Source organism: Gossypium arboreum, chromosome 9, assembly GCF_025698485.1.
Source record: "Gossypium arboreum isolate Shixiya-1 chromosome 9, ASM2569848v2, whole genome shotgun sequence".
NCBI lineage: Eukaryota > Viridiplantae > Streptophyta > Magnoliopsida > Malvales > Malvaceae > Gossypium > Gossypium arboreum.
Window position 1 is genome coordinate 33,569,618 of NC_069078.1, and position 8,611 is coordinate 33,578,228.

The 8,611-nt window shown below is 34.7% G+C and overlaps 1 non-coding gene across 1 annotated transcript; it reads left to right on the forward strand.

The window, feature by feature from the left end:
- Positions 1-1,397: 1,397 nt before the first annotated feature.
- On the forward strand, positions 1,398-1,504 carry LOC128281112 (small nucleolar RNA R71). The gene has a single exon (XR_008271327.1). It is a non-coding gene; the product is annotated as a small nucleolar RNA R71 (small nucleolar RNA).
- Positions 1,505-8,611: the final 7,107 nt, after the last annotated feature.

Sequence of the window (8,611 nt, forward strand, 5' to 3'; positions counted from 1 at the left end):
CATCACAGTTGTAGGTCTTACTTCACCTATCCCTGACATCTTAAATATAGACTTAGGCATCAAGTTAATACTTACTCCTAAATCACACAAAGTTTTACCACAGTAAGATTCACCAATGTTATAGGGTATAGTAAAGTTTCCTGGGTCTTTCAATTTCAGTGGCAGTTTGTTCTGCAGGAACGCACTTTACTCCTTTGTCAAGGCAATAGTCTCATACTCACTCAGTCGTTTCTTCTTGGACAGTATATCTTTCATAAACTTCACATAATTTGGAATTTGTTCTAAAGCCTTCACCAATGAAATATTGATGTGTAACTGCTTCAGAACATCCAAAAACTTCTTGAATTGCACCTCCTGTTTCTGCTAGTGTTGCTGCAATCTTTGCGGATATGGAGGTGATGGAACTTTCGATTGAACCGAAAATTTTTTTTGAGTAGGTAAATCTACATCCAAAGGAGATGTTAAAGTATCTGGATTCACTAAGTTAGAATTTACCTTATCAGTCTGTACAGATTCTAATTTCTTTGGTGTAGGAATACAGCTGGTTGATTCTTTTCAACAGGCTTATCTTTGACATCAATCAATCGAGGTTCCATAATTTTACCACTTCATAATTCCACTACCTTGATATGTTTTTTAACCCAAATTTCTTGGATTCTCAGTATCGTTCGGTAAGGTTCCTTGCGATCTATTACGAAGCTCTATAACTAACTAACCTATTTGGTTTTCCAAATTTTTCAGTGTTTCTACTTGGCTTTAGATCAAAGTTTCATTCTTTTCCATGTACACTTTCAACAAGTTCTCTAAATTGTTGATCCTTAGCTAGAGGTTGTTTTTGGAGCTTGTTGATTAAACCCTTGAGATTGGTTGAGTCTATGCTACTGTGAGTTGTGGTTCGGTCCATTTCGTTAGTTACTCCAAGAAAAGCTAGGATGATTACGCCATGAAAGATTATAGAAGTTGGATTGGGGTCCTTGTCTACTCTTATTTTGATATTGGTTCCCCACATAGTACACTGACTCAGGATTTGATGGACAATTCTCAAAAGAATGACCTTCCCCATAGTACACACAGGAAACTACTTCGTACGGACTTGGTGGCTGAGCTGCAAAATTATTAGTACTATTAGCGGTAAACTGTTTAACATAGAGGAAATAAATGATACCTGAGCTGATAATGAAGTGAGGGTATCAACTTTATGAACCCCGGCTCCACGTCTTCCTGAAGCTGTTCGATTTGTTGGCCATTGATAGTTATTACTCGCAATCCTCTCAATGATCTCATAAGCCTCATTATAAGACTTAGAAAAAATTGCACCATTCGTAGAAGCATCTTCCATCAAACTTGTATGTGCATTGAGACCAGTATAGAATTTCTCCAACTAGATATAATGAGGAATCCCATGATGAGGACACTTACGCCGTAACTCCTTGAATCACTCCCAAGCCTCATACAAAGACTCGTCATCCAATTACTGGAAGGTTGTGATCTCATTCCTCAACTTAGTGTTTTTGCTAGGTAGGAAATACTTAACAAAAAATCTCTCTCCTAATTCTTTCCATGTAGATATGAAACTTAGTGGCAATGAATTGAGCCATGCTTGAGCTTGATCTTGCAATGAGTACAAAAACAACTTCAGCCTCAATGTGTCTTCAGTCACATTGGCTATCTTGAATGAATCACTCACCTCCATAAACAATCGAAGGTAAAGTTGTGGATCTTCTATGGGCATACCACTGAATTGCCCCATCGTTTGGAGCATTTGAAACATCACTGGTTTCAATTCAAATTGGGTTGCCTCAATATCTGGCCTTCTAATTCCTAGGTTTAACTCACTGAAATGTGGCACAGCATATTGTCTGATTCATTGATCCTTATCATCGGCAATGAGGGTAGGATTTTGTACATGATCGGCTTCATTACCTTGGTCTTCATTTTGATTTCCTCGTTCCATCTCGACTTGTCATTGAGCTGTTCATTCACGTCTTCTTTTGTCTGAAAGTTTGCTCAATTTTAGGGTCTACAGGGAGTAAATCGATAATTCAATCTATGCTCATAAACACCTAAAACGAAAATCAAAAAATTAAAAAGAATAATTTAGTAATGTTAGAAATAAATCAAATTGAAAATAAATAATTTCACGAAAGAGATGACTATGGCAATAGTTGAAATCCTCGGCAACGGCACTAAAAACTTGTAACGCGTAGGTTTGTGCAAGTGCACACAGTCGTTATCATGTAATAAGTAAGTATTGAGATATCGTCTCCACAGGGATTATATTTGTGCTAAGTCACTTAATTTGTAAAATTATATTAACAATTTGGTAAATAAAAACACAATTTAGTTGAGAAGTGATAATTAAAATATATTAAGCTAAATGCAATGATCCCTAATACAAATTAACTAAATATGCAAAATATATGAATGAAATAGATTTTATCAAAATTAAACACAATTTGCAACAATTATAACATAAATAAACTAGGACAATTACTTTGATTAAACTCAACTTATTATCAACATGCTTAATAATATTCGAAAAAACATTACATGGCAACTTGATCTTTCATGAGTTTGGAAACAACGTTAGGTACTTTCGGAATCCTTTACTTAGTAAATATGCATTTTACTGATCCTTATTTACTAAGGGTTTCTTAGCATTTGTGCAAGGTAACAGGGACATGTTAGGTTTGAAATAGTTTAATCACACAAATCTAAAACCTATGCAGATAACAGAGCCTGGTTAGTGTTGTTATGCAACCTGTAATTTAATCGGGTTAGGATCTAAATGGAGTGTGCACATTCAATTATGCATCCACTAGCTGTCTTGTTAGGATCGCTCAACTAATTCTGGTGCATTTTAATCAAGTATGAACGAAATACAGACTTGATTTTAATTGAAAACATGATCGATTGAGGCACAAACATTATAAGCATGAATCTAATAAATATTATTCAATCAAAGCTGTCATCCTAGCTTAAATAAAATTAAGCTAACATTGCTGTAAAAAAGAACAAAGAACACATAGCAAACATCTTTAAATTAAATTAAAGAAAAGAAAGATTAAACCCAATTCAGAGTGGTTGTCACCCAAGACTCTGATTGACGAGACTCCTTCGTTCCTTTGCTTCGCTCCTTTGCTAATGGCTCTCCAAGGTGGCCGATCAAAGGTTCTTTAAGAGGCTCAAATGCTAAAATCTTTATGAAAAGATGACGATAGGCATGGGGAGAAAAGAAGATTGCTAAGAGAATTTAGAGGGGAGAAAATTATAAATGATGAGGGATGAGTAGAAATGTGAGAATAAGGTCTTATTTATAGGTGAGGAGAGGGAGATAGTTTACTAAAAAATAGGAGTTTTCATCTTTTGAAGCATCTTCCATGGGTGGCTGGCCATAAATGGAGGAAGTTGAGCTGATTTTTGCTTGATTTTTGGTCAATTTGAGTGCCACAACAACTCAGGACTGAAACTCGGTCAAGTGCAAATCTTCAGGTAAATCTTTAACTTCTTCAACTCTTCTAGGACCGTGTGTAATTAAACCAAAAAGTGGTTTATGGACAGCCATGGGCAGCCGAATTTTAGGTTGACTTGGTCCCCAATTTGGACGATTTTGTAATCCAGCAAAGCTATTAGACCTGTCCAGAATAAATCAACAAGTTAGAGGACCAAAGAATAAAATTTATCCAATTTAATGAATTAATTTAAAACCCAAATTATTAATGAAATATTTTAAAATGAATCATTAAATATAATTTTATATTTAAATTAATATAAAATAAGCCATTTATTGCATGAAAACTATATAATAAAGTATAAAATCACATTTTAATAATTTCTTTGTCCTAATTTCATATTTTCACATATTTCATTAATTTATTAAATAATTACTTAGTTTTAACAACAATTTTAAGTAAAAAGGTGATAAATTACATAGGAAAAATCCCATATATTTTTCCATTTACAATGGCCCAGAACACGAGCGTGTGTCTTGGCCGTGTGAAGCCGGCACTTAATTTTTGAAAATTAAATTAACGACACGGCCTAGCACACAGGTGTGTGGAAGGCCGTATGGTACAAGTCAAAGAGTTACACGGGGTTAGACACGGCCTACAACATGGGCGTGTCCTATGGTCACACGGGCGTGTCCCTTGACCACACGAGCGTGTGTGCCCTGCATCTAGGAAAAATTTTAAAATTTCGTGCAAAAATTCTCTGAGTTCCTGATTTAGTTCTGATTTGCTTCAAATGTCTATAATGGGTCTCAAGAGTCCATTCAAGGGAAAATATGACCCTTTTCAGAAATGAATAGTAATTAGTAAGAATTATCTGTAAATGTTCTATAAACTTTATGTAATACTCTGTAAGCCTATTGTAGCAATGGATACGGGTTAGGGGTGTTACACATCATTCTCTTATGCACCGGTTATCATGCTCTTATTCTACTAAACCTTCCTTATTTGATTAACTGAGGAATCCTTTCATACTTTTCATAAGTTTCTGGTCACAATAATAATTTCTTAACAGCACATATACTCAGAATCCACTTCTAACAATTCATGCCTTAATCCATACTCTTATTTCAAAAAAATATTTGTTGATTTTTACCTTGGGTGGAGACATGTATTTGGCAATCACTTTTGTTAAACTGGGTTCCTTCAAAATGACACTCAAACATGCTCTAATTCTATACCACATGTATTTATACTGATAAAACATTATTGAAATCATTTAGTTGAATTCCACTTCCATTCTACAAGAATACGTCTGTTTAGAATACCCATTTTCCAAATTCCTTATGATTACAGGAGAGATCATTAAATCCTAGATAATCGTGTCTTGACAGATTCCAAATAACTCTGATTCAACCATTAACCACAATATAGACAAACTTTCAAAGAGTGAGCCTTAGATCTTACACGGTTACAAAAATATATACTTATCTAACCATTTTAGACCATCTGGGTGAATACCTTTATTATTTTGAAACTACACGGTTCTTTTCAATAAATTATTTGATTAATTTACAAATCTTAATTAACCCTCGACCTTGAGCCTAACAACAATTTACCTCAGCTATACTCATCAGAAAACATCTGACTTATTCGTATATTATCAGAATTACAAGTATATAAACCTTAACAGACATTTATGACAGATCACACCATTCAGGCCAACCAGAACATACCATACAGGGTCATATACTTATGGTCCATTAGTAATGTTATTTCATATACTACCATGGGCCAAAACCACATGGTCTTATGTATTTTTTCATGCATCATTGTCTGTCATTTCAATTCTCATGTATGACCGCCCCCGAACGTACTAACATCTAGAGTGTGAATACTACAACTAAAATATATGAAATCAAGGCGATATCCGCAAGTATACGAGTTCAATTGTAATATAGTTTTTACAACAAAGCAGGTGCGTACTCCAAGCATTGTACCTAAGGGAGGCGAATTACTAGAATAATTCTAACTTAAACGTAAATAGACCTAATTAGTATTTTAAACAAATTATTTTACGATAAAACATAAAAGAAAGATTTTTGGGTTTTTATAAATAAGGAAATACAAATAACAAAAACCTAAATAAAAAGGACTTCAAAAAACTAATTTATAGACCTAATCAATTTTAAGCATAGGTGATTAGCTCGCTTCGGTAGTCATAACTAATTCATATTTCGGGTTTCTACTCAATCAACCAGTCATTACCCTAGCAGGATCTATTGATCTTCCACTAAACTAATGACTCGGCAAGAACTACTTATCTCTCGACCTCACAGTCTAAAACTGTTTGAGGCTAAGGTGTTCAAATATAATCCATACCAATTTTGGGTTAATTCCCACCTAAATGATTTCCTAGGGTCATCAAGCTTAAGGTTTAAGTTATGTCTCTCGCAAAAAGCTAATTCGCTAAGAAAACCCTCTATAGCAATCAATTACTCACACCTCCACTCACTAATCCCCCATAAGAGGATTAGTTCCTCATGGATTTCATAAATACAATGAACTTGATGATAAAGATAACCATAAATAACAAATCAAGAGTAAAGTTTAAAGAATCCTATTTGTATTTGATAGATGAAGCATAGAAATCCACTAGCATTTGATCACATTTACAAACCACATTCTCCGAAGAACATAAAATAGAAAAGAACTGAAAATAAACCTAAGTCCTAAAAGAAAGGAAACTGAAAGCTAAAATTACAAAGAAAACTTAAAGTACGAAAAGTTGTTCTTAAACAAGTGTTTTAAAAGCCTATTTATAGAGTTAGGGTTGTCGTCGTCCTAAACCCTATGTCAGTTGACATTTTCATGTTTAATTTCCATTATGCAGACCAAAACGCCCCTAACTTGTAAGTGCTTCCTGTACAAGGTCAACGTCGCGACACCCTATTCCCTTTGTCATAACATTGAAGGCAGTATGCATAATTCAGGGGTAGCTTTAGAGGTGTGTCACAACATCCCATGATTATGTCCCTATGTTGCGACTTCGAACTCCTCATGTTCCAACACAGCAACCAGTATTGAGTTTTAACTCCCTTAAATGGTCTCCTACACACTCCCTAAGGTCAATAAAAGACTTAAAACACATTTTTTATTGAATTTAAACTAAAATATAAAAACTTAACTAGAACATAATAAAAGTGTTTGTATTCAAGCTCCTAAAGTATGAAAACTAGTTTAATCTGCTACACTAAATTACAGTAGGTCAATGTTGAAGGCTACTCCGTAAATCATTTCTATCACATCAATTCATATTCTTTGCTGCCAGGGGACTAAAGCTGATGGACATGCATACACATCATGTATCGCGATTGGCCAAATCAATCATGAGTTTGCTAATGGCTACACCATGTTTGTTTTCTTGTCAAAGGATACCATGGGTCAAAACCACATGGTCTTTCGTTTTGTTCATGCTGTGACTTGCCAGTCTGGTTAGAAATAACTACTTTACTAGAGGTTTCACAGGGAGAACTTGATCATGGTATTCACTTACCCAAACTCATTCATATGCTAGATAATTTCTTACCTTTAGTTCTCAAGCTATACTTAAATAAATATATTTATATCAGTCATTCATGACCTAACTTTATTCTTACAATCTCATACATGTATCATTCTTTCTGTACTTTTCATGATTTTTTATTTGCATTTGATCATGTTCACATATATATATATATATATATATATGTATATATATTAATATGAACAGTATGCATACATGTAACACCCCACACCCCAGCCCTACGCTGAGATAGGATACGAGGCGTTACCACTCTTAATCACATGCATACAATCATTTCGATGTCATTAGGACTCGGTCAAGTTAAAAACTTTTTCAAACTTTGTCTAAACTCCTTAATATGGACCTACGAGGCCCTAAACATCCATTGGAAACCATCCAGGGCCAACCCGGGTCTTTTAACTAACTTTAGAAAAATAACTCTTGAAGCAGGGCACATGACCGTGTGGAAGGGCAGTACGCCCGTGCAGTCATTATAACATGGCCGTGCTAATAGCCCATGTGATACACATGACCTAAGCATCTAAGGACATGCCTGGTAGATAGCCATAACTATTAAACTATGGTTACTAACTTATACATCAAATATTAAGTTAGACTTAATATGATTTCTCAACCAAACAACCATAGCTAAGGCCTAAATACATTTCTTATATTCAACGATGCCAACAATTTCACATTCATGAAAGACTATCTTGCATTCATATATAAACTTTCAATATTAGTCATTTTCCATGGCCTTATACAAAATGAATCAAATGCTAAAGTAAGCCAACACATTTGGCCAATTAAAAATGACACAAAACTCAAAAGTCAGGGTCCTATACATTCCATAGTCAAAATAAAAGATCTAACTATACCAAGTGCTTCAGATGATAGTGTAACTGGCTTCTCTGATGTAGGCAATGATCCTCGAGCTACTTTGGCGACACTATAAGAAAATGGAAATGAAATAGGGTAAGCTTAAAGCTTAGTAAGTTGCATGAAAGTAATCATCAACTAATCATAGAATGATATGCACATAAATTTTCATAGATTATTCATGAATACTATAAATAAACATATGTACAACTTACTCATCACCATCCAATACAACTCATATTGCATACATTAAGCCCATACCTCATTCATTTCAATGATCATAACTTTTCTCATTTCGATATAAATCATAAACCTTTTGTTGAACCATTTGGAATACTACCGGATACTCAATAGTCCTAACATGGGTTAAGATGTGATGCCATGTCCCAGACATGGTCTTACACTGGCTTTCATATAGCGAGGCCGATGCCATGTCCCAAACAGGTCTTACACTGGCTCTCATCTATTGGTGTCAATGCCATGTCCCAGACAGGTCTTACACTGACACACAACAAGCTGACGCTATGTCCCAGACATTTCTTACACTAGCTCTCATGCTGTGGCTGATGCATGTCCCAGACATGTCTTACACTAGCACACATATCACCCATTATCACGGTACAAATATCCAAGTCTATTCCAGATGTTCAACGAAAGTCTTTACTACGTAAATTTCTCAACGTGTATTCTCATATTCAAAATAAAGAAAATTTATGTC